General features: G+C 43.3%; 1 protein-coding gene across 3 annotated transcripts in view; it reads left to right on the top strand.

The window, feature by feature from the left end:
• Positions 1-17,279, top strand: part of LOC126094913 (glutathione S-transferase D7-like) — a 91,968-nt gene that overhangs the window by 21,422 nt on the left and 53,267 nt on the right. Inside the window, exon 1 of one of the 3 annotated variants that reach the window (XM_049909555.1) lies at positions 2,478-2,631. The exons of the other annotated variants lie outside the window; for them this stretch is intronic. The gene's annotated coding sequence lies outside the window, so the exon portion shown is untranslated. Of the gene's footprint in view, positions 1-2,477; positions 2,632-17,279 lie in introns of those variants that run through there. 3 annotated transcript variants of the gene reach the window in all.

Genomic DNA, 17,279 nt, shown 5'->3' with positions numbered 1-17,279 from the left:
AAAATCGGATGTGTGGGTTCCGCATGCTCTGGGCCAAAATCACAAAAATCAGCTGGTGGCCATATGCGCGTCTCAGCTTGTTCATCAACTGGCTCGTGAACAACATCGGCCATTCCTATCTTGTGTCATTACTGGGGACAAGAAGTGGTGTCTTCATGCTAACGTAAATGAAAGAAAGGAATGCTTGGGCCCAAACAAAGCAGCAACTCACCGTTCAAAGACCTGCGCGCATCCACAAAAGTTAATGTTATGCACCTGGTGGAACAACGAAGGTGTGGTGTCTTACGAATTGCTTCCCCGAGGTGTAACAATCACTGGTAACGTTTACTGTCAACAACTGAGACGTCTTACAGACGCAGTCCAAGAACAAAGACCAAGAGGACTACGTGAAGTGTTGCTGTTCCATGATAATGCCCGCCCGCATCCTGCAAGTTCAGTACTATACAGGAGTTGGGTACGGAAGTCATTCCGCACAGACCCTATTCACCTGATGTTGCGCTCTCGGATTTTCACCTTTTCCGCTCTCTATCAAACAATCTTCAAAGAACTTCCTTTCCGGATGAAAATGCGCTCCAAACATGGATCGACGAGTTCTTCGCCACAAAACCACGTGACTTCTACAGTCGTGGAATCGAAAACTTACCCCAGCTTTGGGAGATGTATATAGTGAATGATAATGTATTATTGATGACTAAAGTTTCTGTTATGTGTGCATGTCGTGCTTTTTAAACTTATGGAAAGAGGCTGCGAGGTTATGCACCAACCCAGTAATTGTCTTCAGTTAAAAAAATACCTATGTGAAGACAGTATTTGTACTCTCGTATCTAGAAAGGTTAAGGAGTGGAATTAAAATGAAAGGTGAAAGGATATCAATGATAAGATTCGCTGATGACATTGCTATCCTGAGTGAAAGTGAAGAGCCGGCCGGTGTGGCCGTGCGATTCTGGCGCTTCAGTCTGGAACCGCGTGACCGCTCCGGTCGCAGGTTCGAATCCTGCCTCGGGCATGGATGTGTGTGATGTCCTTAGGTTAGTTAGGTTTAAGTAATTCTAAGTTCTAGGGGACTGATGACCACAGATGTTAAGTCCCATAGTGCTCAGAGCCATTTGAACCATTTTTTTGAAAGTGAATATGATCTGCTGAACGGAATGGACAGTGTAATGAGGACAGAATATGCATTGAAAATCGAAGAAAGACGAAAGTAATGAGAAGTAGCAGAAATGAGCACAGCGAGAAACTTATAACTATTGGTGGTCACGAATTCGATGAAGTTAAGGAATTCTGCTACCTAGGTAGCAAAAGAACCAGTGACGGACGGAGCAAGGAGGACATCAAAAGCAGACTGGCACCGACAGAAAGGGCATCCTGCCCAAGAGAAGTGTACCAGTATCAAATGTAGGCCTTAATTTGAGGAAAAATGGTTCTGCGCAGAATCGGAAAGGAATATGTGGAAAACACTGACAAGGAGAAGGGACAGGACGATAGGACATCTGTTAAGACACCAGGGAATGACTTCTATGGTACTAGAGGGAGCTACAAAGGGCAAAAACTGTAGAGTAAGACTGAGATAGGAATACATGTAGCAGATAATTCGGAACGTACGGTGCAAGTGCTACTCTGAGATGAAGAGGTTGGCACAAGAGAGAAATTCGTGACGGGCCACACCAAACTAGTCAGAAGACTGAAGACTAAAAGGCAATTTATCCAAATACATGTAAAATAACGAAGGTGTCAAAGTACAACCATGTATTATTCGCCTCGTTTGTCTGGATTCTCAGGCAATGTTTTGTGCTAGTCGTATGAGATGCTGAAGAGAATCCAGCTACTTTCAAAGCATTGCCATAAGAATTCTGTTTTCAATAGTGTTGAAAATTTACGAAAAATAGCTACAGAGACAACGTCAGTTTTTCCGTTGAATTCTCCGTATTTCTCCATTTATTGTTTAAGAGTAAGCACGTTGTCCGAGCAGGAGCATACTGTCCATAAACAGATTCGATCTTCACAGAGGATTTACTGCGTTATTTTTTACAGCCGATTGGTGACTACTTTGCCGTAGACATTCAGTTCAAATATGAGATGAATTTTGTATGGTCATCACGTGAGACTGATCCTAAATGACTGTCACAATGTCACACGAAATGTCAAACGGTATGCAAGTTTCACGCACGCTGCACTGCCCCACACTGCTCGTGGCTTGAAGTGCGATTTGTGAAGTTGAGTCATGTAAACAGCAACCAGACATCGTACAGACAAAGCGAGAAGATAAAATCCCTTCCCCCATCCTGCCTCCACCCCCCCCCCCCTCCCCATCCCGAAAAAAAGAAGAATCGGTGCATTGACATGTCACGTACTTAACGCCTCACAACAGCTTCAGTTACTCCCATTAGTTTTTGTGCCGAATCACTGTACAAACTCCATGTCGTCTGATTCCTTTTATCATCCCGGCGTGAGACAGCGTTTCTCAATTTAGGATCTCGCTATATAACAGTCCACAAATCAGCGGCGATAGCAGCACATGCCAGCGGCCTAGGCGTGTCTGCAGTGCTCCAATCTCTGTCTGACTGCCTGCTAGACAAACGGCAGCGCACGCAACTGCAAGAAGTGTCCCTGCAGCTGTGAACAACTTGGAACGTAAGTCACTCAAATATCTCCGTTAACAGTGTGTTCGTCCTTTATAATGTAACTGGAAAAATTTCATTGTCCGTTGTAGGATGCATATTTAAATCATTTATTCTCTTTGCTGTTCTTTCGCGCATGGTATGAGGTAGGCCTGGAGTGAAAAGACGGAATCTTCGTCCTGGAGTTTCACTGTTTACTAATCTTCTACATATTTTACTGCTTTTTGGTTTGTATTCGATACAGGGCATACTATTATTTAGCAAATAAACAATATAAATATACAGCCTACAACAGACAATGTTCTCCTTCACGAAATATTTGGAAGATGTGGTCCCGCACATCAACAAGATTATACTGTAAACCTGCTGCGTCCCGCGGTGTTACCTGCGGTTAAACAGTTGTTTATAAAGAAATGTTAGTGCCTAAAATCACTTTCCACGCGTATTCAGCACGACAAAAATTATCGCGTGGAGGTACTTGAGGCCACTTGCGGCCCAGCAAACCGCGCTACATAAAAAAATCACCAAATTTTGAGACGATGTGAGCTGGCAGAATATGTATCGCTCACAACTCATTCTTTATTTAAGGGAAAATACTAATCTCTACGCTAAACTTAGAGCATTCATTTGAAAGGTAGCTTTCATGGATGACTTTTAATCACGTTACCGATCCGACGGGAACAGTATTCACGTTGATCATCCCACGAGAACAGCGATTATTTTTTTCGGAATAAAAGGTAGGTAGACTATGTGTTAATTCAGGATATTGGCTACCTCCATTTCAAAGTTCACCCAAATCTCACCAACCGTTTCAGCGTCAAGGGGTAACAAACATACTAACTCGACGAAGAAAGAAAAAAAAGCAATTTCTAGTTCGGTGTAGAGCAAAATTTTATAACATTTGCACGTGCCTGTTACCATCGAATAGGGTCGCAAATCATAATAAAGTCGAGCCCTAATGAAAGCCTACAACGCTCTACGTGTAAAGTCACGACTTCTCTCTCTCGTACAGCATTTACAAGACACCGTCACTGTGAGTCTTAAAGCGACTCAGAAGCTGTAAGATACGCCTGACGCTCAGCGGCTAAAATGCAACGGGCTTGTTGGAAGTATGGATTAAACAGTTGGAGGATTGTACGAGGATTGGAACTTAAATAGTGGCAACTGTTTATTCACAACCGATACAAAGAGTTATATGTTTGCACCTGTTACTGTCCTTCAAAGTAGTCACCAGCGTTGTGTGTAGAACCCGTTGTCAGCAATGTGGAAGGCGTAGTATACCGTTAGCAGAGCCTGTTTTGTTGACGACACGAATGGAGCGGTCTAAAGTTATTTTCGTGTACGACTGTGATGGTGTTATCCTAACGCATTACGTTCCTCCACGGCAGACCGTCAATGCACGGTATTACTGTTCGTTTTTGGAGCATCACCTGCGACCAGCTTTGCGAAAGAAGCGGCGACACTTGCACGACAATGCGCGGGCGCATACAGCGCAAGCTGTGGATGCTCTGTTCGGTCGATGGGACTGGGAAGTACTGCACCGTCCACTATACTTCCCGGACTTAAGTCCTTGTGACTTTGATTTGATTCCGAAGATGAAGGAACCACTTCGTCGCATTCGCTTCAGAACTGTTTCATAGATTCAACAAGCAGTAGACCGCTCCATTCGCACCATCAACAGAACAGGCTCTGCTAACGGTGTTGTACGCCTTCCACATCGCTGGCAACGGGTTCTTCATAACGCTGGTGACTACTTTGAAGGACAGTAACAGGTGCAAACATATAACTCTTTGTATCGGTTGTGAATAAATAGTTGCCACTATTTAAGTTCCAACCCACGTGTTAGCATTGTATCCATTACGTTGATTCGTGTTATGTAGGACATGTTCAACAATAAAAGCATTTTCGCAAATACGATACAGATGTGGCTGCCACCATCGCGAGTCTTGCTTAGAGATTATGAGACTAAAGTTAAGAGAGATGAGGGCATGTACAGAGACATGTAGACAGTCATTTTCCCTCGCTCAATATGCGAATTTAACAGGAAAGAGGAGAGATAATCTTGCTAATCTCGGTGCGATGCATCCTCCGCCATGCACTGCGGATATAGATGTAGCTGTAGAACTAGAAGCCACATTTTGCCTTACACGTTACTTAACGTCAATGAAACTGCATGGGGTTTCGTGGGAAACAACATCCGAATGTGTTATCAAAAGGGCATGTCAATGCGTATAAATTTTCAGTAACTATGGTTTGAATTTGGCTGTTGCAGAGCCACCGTGAAGGAGACCCAAGTTAGGTAGAGGTTAATTATTGATTTAATCTTACAGACACAAGTAAGACAATTCTTAGCTTTTGTTGCGTACTAGACATGACATGGGTTTGATTTACAGTGATGGTTCCTTCGAAAGGGCACGGCCGACTTTCTTCCCCATCCTTCCCTAATCCTATGGGACCGATGACCTTGCTGTATGGTCGCCTACCCCAAATTAACCAGCCAGCCAACCAATCCAATCTCAGAGGTAACTAACGCTCACGGGCGTTACAGCGTGTATTTAAAGCAAACGTGATTTGCATCCTCATAGTGCCGCTACTAGCGCCAGTCATGTTACTGGCAAAAGAGTTGAATAGGCAGCACCTGTTAGATGTAGAAACACGCCTACCAATGTTTGTTTATGTCGCACAGCTCCTTGGTGTTGCGCTTTTTCTTTCCGTCATTGTCTTTAGGTACTTATCCAAATTACAATCCTTGACATATTTGTGGACAATTACGCTCTTCGTGTGACAGGAATCGAAAAATGACGTCGTTGGAGACAACGCAACCTATATTGTATTAATGACGAAAGTTATTAGTGCTAGGGTTGCCGGAATAAATTGAGAAAATTACCAAACATTGCCTGGCGAAAGGATTTGCTGACCTATATTTACTAAAGCTATTTACAGCTTTCAATAAATTTTTGTTACCTTTAATTTTGTGCTAAAAGTCGTTGCATATTGTAACCGTCAAATTACAACGAATTCCTAATTCTGATTTTATCGTATCGACACTCAATTATTGACTTGATCTTGCAAATCAGTAAAAAAATTCGCGAAGTGAATGGAATTCAAAAAATTCCGTACCGCTCATACTTTGCTATCGAACACAGGGGTGAAATGCCGAACAGTTTCGTAAAAATCCGAACACCTGTCAACCCAGACTAGAGCTCATAAACTGTTGTCGAAGAGAAAATGCATAATGTCAAATTGTTGTCGAACAGAAAATGTGTAATGTCGCCGAACTGTGGAGGGAATTTTTGAGTGCATTCATTATCTGGTTTATCGACCGCACGATATGAATTAGTAAAGAAGAGTTACGACATCTGTTGCACAACAGATAACAGAGTGCCTCGAAAGGTGTTGCTATCTGAACAGACTATCAGACATGGATTGTTGCTTAGTAGTCCAGTGAAACTCTCAGAAAAAAAGCCTGTACCTTGCAAAAGGTGGAGTAGAAGATTTTATTTTGTTAACTCGTTCATATTGTTGGAAAGGTTAGAAAACCAAGTTTTGCCAACAAAGTTTCTCTTGTGAAAACTTTCTGCAGTCAAAAAACTTCGAAAATTTCGGACGTTAATCAGTTTTTTCAAAATAAATCAGCTTCATTTGCTCCTATCGCTTTGACGTCTATTTTCTTTTTTGAAGAGCACAAAATTCTCTACAAATTTGATTCTTGCCATTTTTTTCTACTCCCAGTATCTAAGGCGCTACAGCGCCTCAAAAAATACCAATTTTTCAAATTTTGAGCATAGTGGCAAGATACCTTATTTTTGAACACTATTTTTTCAGTTTCTGTTTGTGTAGTTTAAATACATTATACATCATGTTATATGTTGGAATTTACCACCTCACTTTCAAGTATTCAATTTCTCTGTAGCTTTATTACAATTAAAATGCATTGTCAGTTACTAAAAAATGTTGACAGTTCTGGGTGTGTAATACTTGTAATATCGCAAATTAGCGCACTTGAGACAGATATGAGCATCACTTCCAACGTTTTGATGGGCCAGGTTCCTCAGTGTCACCAGAAATACCTTGAGTTACGGATTCAGGGTCTGTACCTAGAGTTGATCCCAGATTGACCTCTTCTTTAAACAGCGGGTCAGCCTCAGCAAGTTCGTTGATTTCGTCAGCGGTTTCCTCAACATCCTCCATAACATCATCTTCACTGTCTTCATATAAAAATTTTGGCACGTTTTCACAGTTGACCCCAATACATTTCTTGCAAATTGAAGAACATTTCAAACCCGCTTTTCTGCAGGAGCACGCTCCGCCACAGTTCAGCTTGCATGAGCATGAAACAACGTGAAGAAGTGCTTCAGGTGCTGCATCTTGGCTCATTATAACGGGTATTGGACCGTGGTCACTGTTATTCCCGCCCCATTTCTCAGGAGTTTCAAGTTTCCCATCCAACTTTGGACTTGTTGGTAAGTCCGCAATGAATGATGTTGTGCAGCAGCTAGTGTAGGTGGCAACCGTGCAAGATTCAGTTTGTTTTTTGTAGCAGAATTGGCGAATAGCTGGTACCGCAAATGGTCTAGTGTGTGGGTACTGCTGACACCTCTACTATACAATGCGATAGTAACCTGTTTTGTTGCTGCTATTATTACTTCACGGGTAGCATGTGGTTTATTGAACATGTAAAGCGCTGAGGTTAGGTGTTCATTTTTCGCAACAATATTGCAGCACTTAATTTTTCCTTGACCAAAAAAAGCGGATGTTGTATCACATCCGCTAAAGGCGTGAGCGAACAGAATATATTCACTGTCAAACTTGTAAGATGCAGTGGAAAACCACTTGTCTTCTGCATTTCCTCTTCCTGGCTTTAAGAAAAACAAGTTTTCAATGCCTTGCCCCAAACCGGTCATGAGCACAAGCAGGTCAACACTTCTCCTACAATGACAACACTTCCAAAATCTTTGGTTCTTGAAATGACAGATGTTACAATCATAACGTCAGCATCTTCTTGTGCCTGGTGCACTTCAATGCTACATTCCAGAAATTCCTTTTTAAGAAGTGTGATCAAACGCATCTTGTTTCGTTCGTTGTACAAGAACTTGTTCTGAGGGACTTGGTTCACCATCTCTGATTCAACCACAACGTCAACCGAAGAATGTTGTTTGGCCCTACGAATCCTCTCAGCACGCTTTGTGCTACATTTGTCTCCCTCACATGGATACCCATCAAATACAATAGCAAATTGAGATACAAGTTGACGTTGCAGGTAAGAAACATAGCATTGGGCTATTGACTTGAAGCAAACATTTCGAGTCCAAGTCACTTTGTGGATAAGGTACCCTCCATCAAAATTTCGTTTGGCATATGGCAGTCTTAACTGCTTGGTTAAAAAGTCGTCAGAACTCCCTTTTGTACATAAGAAGCATTTCTCTTTGAACTTGAACTGACCTTTTTCCTGCGACCGACGTAGCACGCCTGTTGGTTCCTGAGGATGTCGAAGGCTAGCTGCTATCATTCTCTCATTAATGTACTTCTTGTAGCATGCGTCATGCACCATCACTTCACTGAGCGTTTTCAAAAAACGGGTGTGAGCAGACTCCCTGCGTTTAGCACTACAATCGATAAGTGTGCTCAGTCCTTTCTTTTTCATATTGCATCCACCACCCAGCACAGATTTTTCGCAAATGAAACACAAATTCATGTCAGACATACTCATTTTCAGCACCACAACATATACTGAATGGAAGCGACTTCAAATTGTAGGACCCTTATTGTTGTGTGCTAATAGCTGTCAGCGCGCTGTGAACAATCACTAGAGATAATTGCCTTCCGCCCGCCAAAGAACAAATACACTTTTGTCCGCTAAAGAACAATTCCTACATACTTTTTCTTATAACTGATCATTAACGTCAATCAACTGTAGAAAATGTACGGCACCTGCATGCAATCGTATTACATATTGTAAAACAAATAAACTTCACGCAATCCGACGTGAATGTATTCGTAGTTACTGAATATGATGCTGTTTGTCCTGGCCCTGCAGCAGAGAGATGGTAAATTCCAATGAATAACATGATGAGTAATATGTTTATACCACACAAATAGAAACTGAAATAACAGTGTTCAAAAATTATGTAATTTGCCACTTTGCTCAAAATTTGAAACATTGGTATTTTTTGAGGCGCTGTAGCGCCTTAGATACTGGGAGAAGAAAAAAATGGCAAGAATGAAATTTGTAGAGAATTTTGTGCTCTTTAAAAAAAAGTAGACGTTAAAGGGATAGGAACAAATGAAACTGAGATATTTTGAAAAACGGGAAAAAGGCCGAAATTTTTCAAGTTTTTTGATTGCAGAAAGTTTTCCCAAGCGAAATTTTGTTGGCAAAACTCCGTTTTCTAATATTTCCAACCATATGAACGAGTTGAAAAAATAAACTCTTCTGCCGGCCAGTGTGGCACGCGGTTAAAGGCGCTTCAGTCTGGAACCGCGCGACCGCTACGGTCGCAGGTTCGAATCCTGCCTCGGGCAGGGATGTGTGTGATGTCCTTAGGTTAGTTAGGTTTAAGTAGTTCTAAGTTCTAGGGGACTGATGACCTCAGATGTTAAGTCCCATAGTGCTCAGAGCCATTTTTTTTGAAACTCTTCTACCCCACCTTTTGCAAGGTATTTCTGCAATTTGACTGGTCTACAGTAGAAAGCGGCAACAGTGGTTCAGAGGTGGAAACGGCCAGGCATCAGGGGAATATTTTCACGAGGGACTAGGCGTCCGTAGGACGTTGAATTTTAAGAAGCGCCATATTAAGCCACGTCCACAATGGCTATGCTGTGCTGCGCAAAACCAAGAAATAAGGATTGGCAAAGCGCGGTGCGTCCGGTGAGTAGCGACGGGTATGCCGAACCGAATTAACCGAGTTGAAAGTTAGTATAGAAGGAACCCTCTATACAGTCCGGACCTCTCTCCCTGTGATTACGCCATTTTTGGTCCCCTTAAAAAAGGCTCTGAGTGGCAAACGATTCTCCTCGGACGACGACGTCCAGCTGTACGTGCGGGACTGGTTAACATCGCAGCCCTGGGAATTATATGAGACAGCCATTCACCGCCTTGTGTCACAATGGGACAAGTGCCTCAGCAGTCAGGGTCAATACTTCTAACATACAGGTACTGGTTTATGTAATTATGCCTCCTGCTCGTTTCTTTTTGAGCGCCCCATTTGAAACTTTTAAAATATACTTGTGAATCGTCCGAAATTCACACTATAAATTTTGAGAGCCAGTGGTTGATTGTAAACCAAAAGTCTGTTCAAGGGCATGACTGCATACAACGCTACAGGCAGCAATTTTGGATATCTTGTTTTGAAATTTGGAAAACAGACTTGCGAATCTCCGAAATTTGCTGTAGAGATTTTGACAGTTATCGGGCGAAAGTAAGTCAGCCAAATTCCAGTTCACGAGCATTTTCTAGTCTTTTGACATGAAATTCTGAAGATGATACACTGGAATTTGCTGTAATGGCTTGTCGGCGATCTGGCAATCTTATGGCAGCGAAGTGCCTCATCTTGAACATTAAAGGACGCCACATTACAGGCTGAAATTTGAATATACACCAGTAACACATTCTGAATTTGTTTTAAGATTTGGATGGTTATCGGACGATCTTAAGACGGCCAGATGCCTCGTCGTTTGCATGAATGGTGGTCGTGCTATAGGCTGCATTTCGAAAATATACTCATGAGACACCTAGAGTTTGCTGTAAGGATTTTGACGACGATCAGGCTATTTTAAGGTAGCCAAATGCCACTGATTGACCATGAACGGTGTAAAGTTACCGTTACATCTTCGATTTCCTCAGTCACTCATAAATTTCCGATTTATCATGAAGCTTACGTTGTGTATAGACCCACTTGCAAAAAACACCAAACGCTTCACGAATTTCGAACAAACAAAATAAATCATAAGTTACTGCACTTTTAAAGATCACGGTGAGTGACGATCCGTTCTGTAGCCACAGACTCGACTCGGCCTCGGTCGGTGCGACGGCGATGAACTCCGACCTCGCGCGGAACCGTCATCGATAGCGGCTGCCGCCGCATATTGCGTGAACACAACTCTAGTTTGTAACAGTCTAGCTGTTTGACTTGTAATCCCCAAAACTATGGTTGCCATATCTAGCTGGGACCTCGTTGGGACGGATTTGTACATCAACGAAATGTCTTGCCAGTAACGCTGTAATATGGAATGTCCTGCCCCTGCTCGTTCCTTGGCATGGCCGCACATTTCAGTAAGCAGACATCAGCAGTCTCGCATGTAAACGGCTGTGAGTCGTGCAACGGCCTTGCCTGTAATCAACGCTGTCAATGGTGCTTTGCGAGCCATTCCTTCAGCAACGTTTGAATCACAGCATCGGAGTCTAGGTGCCTTGCCAAATTATACTCAGCTGCCAAGATCCCCGAAACAATGAGAAGCTGTTGATGCATAGTTGATCTGAGACAGTTTTTAACACGAACCTTTCTGCTTCAAGTACGATCACAGGAAACATAAAGGATGCGCAAAGCTACACATACATTCAGCAACAAGATTGAAATTTTAACCTTGTACATTTTATTCTAGAGGTCTAATGTTTCCAAAGCAATGTATTCTAAGTTTTAAGTATTAATTGTTGTCAAATATTTAATTTCTTCTTCTGTTATGTTGTAACATCATTACGATATTCATTGATAAGTGACTCACATGCCTGAGCGACCTGATCGTCAGTCACCTTAGACTATTTTCCATACAGTCCAAATGTTTCATGTAAAATCTTCGCAATTTCATATCGGATTTTCAAGTTAGACACTAAATTGTCAATAATAATATAAAATATGTTTATCTTGAATAAATCTTCTATCATTTCATTCCTGGTTTCATCATGAAATCATTTCCTCACCTTAGTGCGCAGCTCCAGAAATTCAGGATCGATATTAATTGCACTGGCAACAACTTTAGATCAGGGAGAATGGCGTCCCAGTTTTCACGGAGATATTTTACGTCATTTAATAAGTTCTCAAAGAGTCTTACCTCATTGTCAGTTGTAATATTTCGAGCTTGTAGTACTTTGCTTCTGTAGTCAATTGGTATCAATAACTTTGCTAAACTGTTTCCATGATGAAACACTTAAATGATTTCAAACAAGCAAAATACGCGGTACCACAGAACGTCTTTCAGTTGACAAATTTAACGTAGTGAGAGTTTCAGCAGCAATAGCAATCTTATCCAAGTGAGCTGAAATTGGTATTGCAGAGTCAACCCAAGCACTCCAACGGGTATCAGACATGGAATACATACTGTTTCAGAATTTCCCATCGCTGTGGACTGCTACTGAACAAGTTGTAAAGAAATTGAATCACACCGAAAAAATATCTTCTTCATGACAAGTCCCAACCACATGTACTTCGAATAATGATATGACAACCACACAGAGAGAACTTTACAAGACGGTTTCACGAATAGAAGTGTCTGGGCTCCTTTATAAGAACCCCTAATATTACTTCCGTTATAATAACCTTGTCCGCAGCATTCACTAATAGGAACTGAGTATTTCATAAGTGTTGATCGAATCAAACGAGCAATAGCAATTCTCATTTTCTGATTACAATTTACAAATTCCAAAAACCGTTCATTTATTTCATACTTATCAATTTCCTTCTTGAAATAAATATAACGCAAGTTAAATGATGTTCTTTCAGTATGACTTCAGTCAGGAGTTGCATCAACAATTATTTTCTCTCGGTTCCAAGATGACGCCCGTGACGTGATGGGCACAACTGCAAATAAATTCATTCTGAAAATCACTTGACAGTTAATGCGCTTGTAATCGCTTGTCGGTATCAGATCTTCCTAATGTGTTTTGTAAGAAATAGATCATAGTGACTCTAATATTCCGAAGAAACTTCCATTATTTGGATCTCCAATTTTCTGAGCGGAACCTCTGAAGGTTAAGCATCTTTGACCAAGAAATAACGTCACATCAAGTAACAAAAGAGTTCTCATGTAAGTTGGCTATTCTACGGACGAACAAATAAGAAAATTATCTCTTTACTTCCGAGCACCAGTATGTCATTTCATTTCTTCACTTTTACACTTCTTCCAGGACAAATATACACAAATAGAAATATTTTACTTTGTGTTAACTGGTGACTGCAAAATACTTTCTATATATTCGTCTTTCATGTAAAATCAACCTTCGATGGAATCAGAAGTGCCTTATCTTTGAATGTTGTTGGCAAACTTATCAGATTATAACAAAGTTTCACAACTGTTGATGTGTACATTTGTTGGAATTTCCAACATTTAACGAAAGCGCATTTTGGACTCCATCACAAGGTGGTTTTAGTGCACGATGGCTATGAAAATATTGAGCGTTCATGGTTGCCGCCTGCTGTGACCGAGCGGTTCTAGGCGCTTCAGTCCGGAACCGCGCTGCTGCTACGGTCGCAGGTTCGAATCCTGCCTCGGGCATAAGATCTGTGTGATGTCCGTGGTTAGTTAGGTTTAAGTAGTTCGAAGTCTAGGGGACTGATGACCTCAGATGTTAAGCCCCATAGTGCTTAGAGCCATTTCAACCATTCGTGGTTAAACACGAAATAGAATTGTATGCAATTGTCGTGTATGACTCATAAAGCTGAAGAACAGAAGTCTAAAGGAAGAGCTAGTTTATTTACAGTGGAACTGGGGTAATGTTATTTTATGTATTGTATGATATAAAGTTTGTTTTATAATAGCAGTCTGATATTCGCCAACTTAGCACCCTGGAGGATACGAATCTTGATAGACTGGGCCTCAATTAGGCTTTGGCCTGGGATTTTAACACCCTCTCCTCACCCTGCCATTCCCTCTCGTCGGGCCTGGCTGTGTAAGAGATATAGGAGGACGAGTCGCGCGAGTCACTTGTCGTCCTATGCTCGAATGGAGACAAGTCTGGCGTCGTGGTGGCCAGAAGAGCCGCTGCACGTCTTGTAGAGTATACTGAATTTCGCGCGCAGTGTGTGAGAGAGTGCTATGCGTTTGTGATAGCACATCATCTTACTGTTGCAAGAAGGGCAGCAGAACTGGTCGAACAGCATTCCGCATGTATCTAGCGCCGGTTGGCGTTTACACCACAAACACCAACAATGGTTGTATCTTATCGCAACCCAGATCGCGGGGCCTGAGGTGGGACCACTGTGTCTCTGACGAACGCGCTGTTCGAGACAGCATTCACCAGGTCTACGTCGTATGCGAAAACGACCACCACTTGCATGGAGGCAGCATCTTCTTTCATCACTGAATACCACAACGCGCCATTTCGCTCTCCAGGTGATTCTCTGACGGCACCAATCACGCAGCGCAAAATGGTCCCCACTGCTAGTAACTGATTCGCAACAGATCATGTTGATTCTTACGTGGTCATGTTTGATCATATATGTGCTGTGGAAGCTGCCATTGCTGCCCTTAATTATACAACGGTCTCGGTGGGCGCCTGTACTGTAGGGACGTCCACTATCTCGTCTACGAATGTGGGAACGCGCACGTGTTCGCTGTTGCCGGCATCACGGCACACCCGACGTGGCGTGTAGAACTTGTGTGACAATTCTACGAAACGACGATCCCACCATTCGAAAGGCCACCATTCGACCTCTCTCAAACTCGCTAACTTGCCAGTAGAAAGCACGAGTGCGTTTTCGTGGCACGGTGCCCACTTACTCTACACGTCTGCACCATACCGAGCTTTACTGCCAGGTTCATTCCCCTTTAAAGGGTAGACACAAGTAGCGCTTTGGTAGCCATCCCATTAAGCCATCTGCTGATGGCGTTCAATCCACGATCAGTACATCTACCATCACCCAGGTGTCACCGGATCAAAATCTTGAAATACGATGTTCAACATCCATTTGGAGTTCATTCCTATTCGTGTCGATGTTTACTAGAAGAAAGAAAAAAATACTTTGCGTCTGCTTATAACTTGTCATTCCATGTCAGGACAAAGTATGCCTTGACACCCTTCTTGCTTTAGATCCTGCGATGTCGTGAGATGCATTGAAACTGAGGGTAAGTAAGTGCACGTCGTGCGATGCGTCCTTTGCAATGTGGTCCAAGCACTCATAATACTGGAGACCTCAGTTAGTCGGTATCTCTAACAATTTCACCGTAGTTCCACATCGTTGTAGGTCAAGCACCATTTGTATTGTGTTTAGAAGATCAGTCGTTATTGCTGTGATGCTGAGACCGACAGTAGTACAGTCAACGAATCAGACATGATTATTTTCAGTCCAAGCGGCCTAATGAAGTGGAGAGCTTATATGATAACTGCCACTCCAGAAACGATGACCTCTTCTGAGACAGGGCTAATGATCGTTCAGCCTGCAAACCAGGGTGAAAGAAGCCGCTACCAATATATGTCTCATGAGTTCATTCGGCCGTAAGTGAGTACTTAAATCACCTCTGGTCGCTGTACTTTCACGGTTGTCAAATATTTCAACATTCAATGATTTAAGTTTAATGGGCAGATGGATGTGGCACGAAGTGAGGAACTTAGAAAAACGCATTTTGAAGTGCTGGTTCGTCCCGTCATCTCGGTAGCAAGATTATTATCCGGTTAAGAGAGCTACTATCCAGCAACGCTTTTTATGTTTCAGAGCAAAGTAAAGACCAACAATGTAACAAGTTTTTATACAACCTGTGTCAGTCAATACCTTCACTTACACGCCAAATCATTACGACCATCTGCTTAATACCGTGTTGGTCCACCTTTGTAAGCAATTCCCGTAAATTACTCGTCGATGGGTACGAAACTGATGTCCCATAGGACCCCAGATATTTTCCGTCGGTTCATGTCTGCCTAACTGGGTGCCCAAGGAGACTACGTGAATACGCTACCATGGTCCTGAAACCACAGTAGCACGATTCTGGCCCTCTCTCGCGAACACGTAACCTGTTGGAAGATACCACCGCCGTTGGGAACGCATAAGTCACGAAGGGGTGGAGATGTCCACAACATTATTCACGTAGTCCACAGCTTTCATGGTGCCTTCGATGACTATCATAAATCCTATGGAAGCTCTAGCTTATTCATTGCACAGTGTCCGTATATATTAATGTGATCACCTGTCAGAAGCCTGAATAACCACCTGTTGGTGCGCGGACCGCTGCGAGACGTACAGGAAGAGTGTCAGTGAGGTTCTGGAAAGTACCAACAGGGATGTGCAACCATCCAACTTGAGTGCCATGGCCAGCTTCTCGGCTGAGGATCCATGAGGCGAACAGCCCAGTCGTGGTGGTCCCACAGATTCTCGAATGGGATTAAATCCGGAGAGTTTGATAGCTAGAATAGCGCTGTAAACTCATGCTGGTGCTCTTCGAAAAATTGGAAATTTGTGGTAAGCTCTTATGGGACCAAACTGCTGAGGTCATCGGTCCCTAAGCCTACAGACTACTTTTAATCTAACTTAAACTAACTTACGCTAAGGACAACACACACACCCATGCCCGAGGGAGGACTCAAACTCGAACCTCTGACGGGGAGAGGGGGCGGGGGGAGCAGGACGGACCGTGACAAGGAGCCTCAGACCGCGACACCGCGCGGCATGTGCTCTTCGTACCACGCACGTTCTCTGAGAGCTGAGTAACATCTTGCATTGCCCTGCTGGTAGATGCCACCGTCCCGAGAAAAACCAAACATCATGTACGGATGCAAACCTGTGTTGGTCCATTGTGCCTTCCAGAATGACGAGATCATCCAGCGAATGTTCTCCTGTCTGGACCCATCTGACGATTGTTGCAGGGTGTTTGCTTTCAGATGTATTTCACCGTGCACGCCAACGACCATCTGTCCGATGGGGCACAGAACGTGATTCATTTGAAACGACCACCTGTCGCCACTCAATGAACATCCAGTTCCAGTATTGGCGTGCAAATTCCAGCGTTCACCTGCTGCAGCATCGTTCGCTGAACAGCCGCTGAGGAGACGCTGTTGGTAGCTCCTTGGTTAATCTGGGAGGTCAGCTGCTTAACGGTTGCACGTCTATTCGTCCGAACACATTTCCGAAGCCGTCGTTCCCGCCTGCGTCAGGATAACTGCGTAAGTGGGCCCAACCATCGGCCTGATGTAACAAGAAACGTGATTCACCCGACCCGCCGACACGCTTCCACTAATCCACGTTTCGGTCTCTATAATATTGTGCCCAGTGTAAACGTATATGCCGATATAGTTGGGTGAACATGGGAACAAGTACGGAACGTTTGCTGTGGGTTAAAATTCAAATGGCTCTGATCACTATGGGGCTTAACTTCTGAGGTCAGCAGTCCCCTAGAACTTAGAACCACTTAAACGTAACTAACCTAAGGACATCACACACATCCATGCCCGAGGCAGGATTCGAACCTGCGACCGTAGCGGTCGCACGGTTCCAGACTGTAGCGCCTAGAACCGCTCCGCCACCTCGACCGACGTTAGCTGTGGGGCCCCACGTTCAACAATGTGCGCTGAAAGGTGGGCTCCGAAACACTTGTGCCCTTAACAACAAAGTACTCTGCCGTCAGTTCTGTCACAGATCGCCGCCGGGCCGTAACAAGGCGCCCGTCTTTAACAATGTGCCTTATATCAAAGCCTATTATGTCAACGGATTTCCCTTCTACGTTTATGTAGTGTATTCT

The sequence above is a fragment of the Schistocerca cancellata genome, chromosome 8 (assembly GCF_023864275.1).
Source record: "Schistocerca cancellata isolate TAMUIC-IGC-003103 chromosome 8, iqSchCanc2.1, whole genome shotgun sequence".
NCBI lineage: Eukaryota > Metazoa > Arthropoda > Insecta > Orthoptera > Acrididae > Schistocerca > Schistocerca cancellata.
The sequence above is the reverse complement of the archived record's forward strand: the minus strand, read 5'-3'. Positions and strand labels throughout refer to the sequence as shown.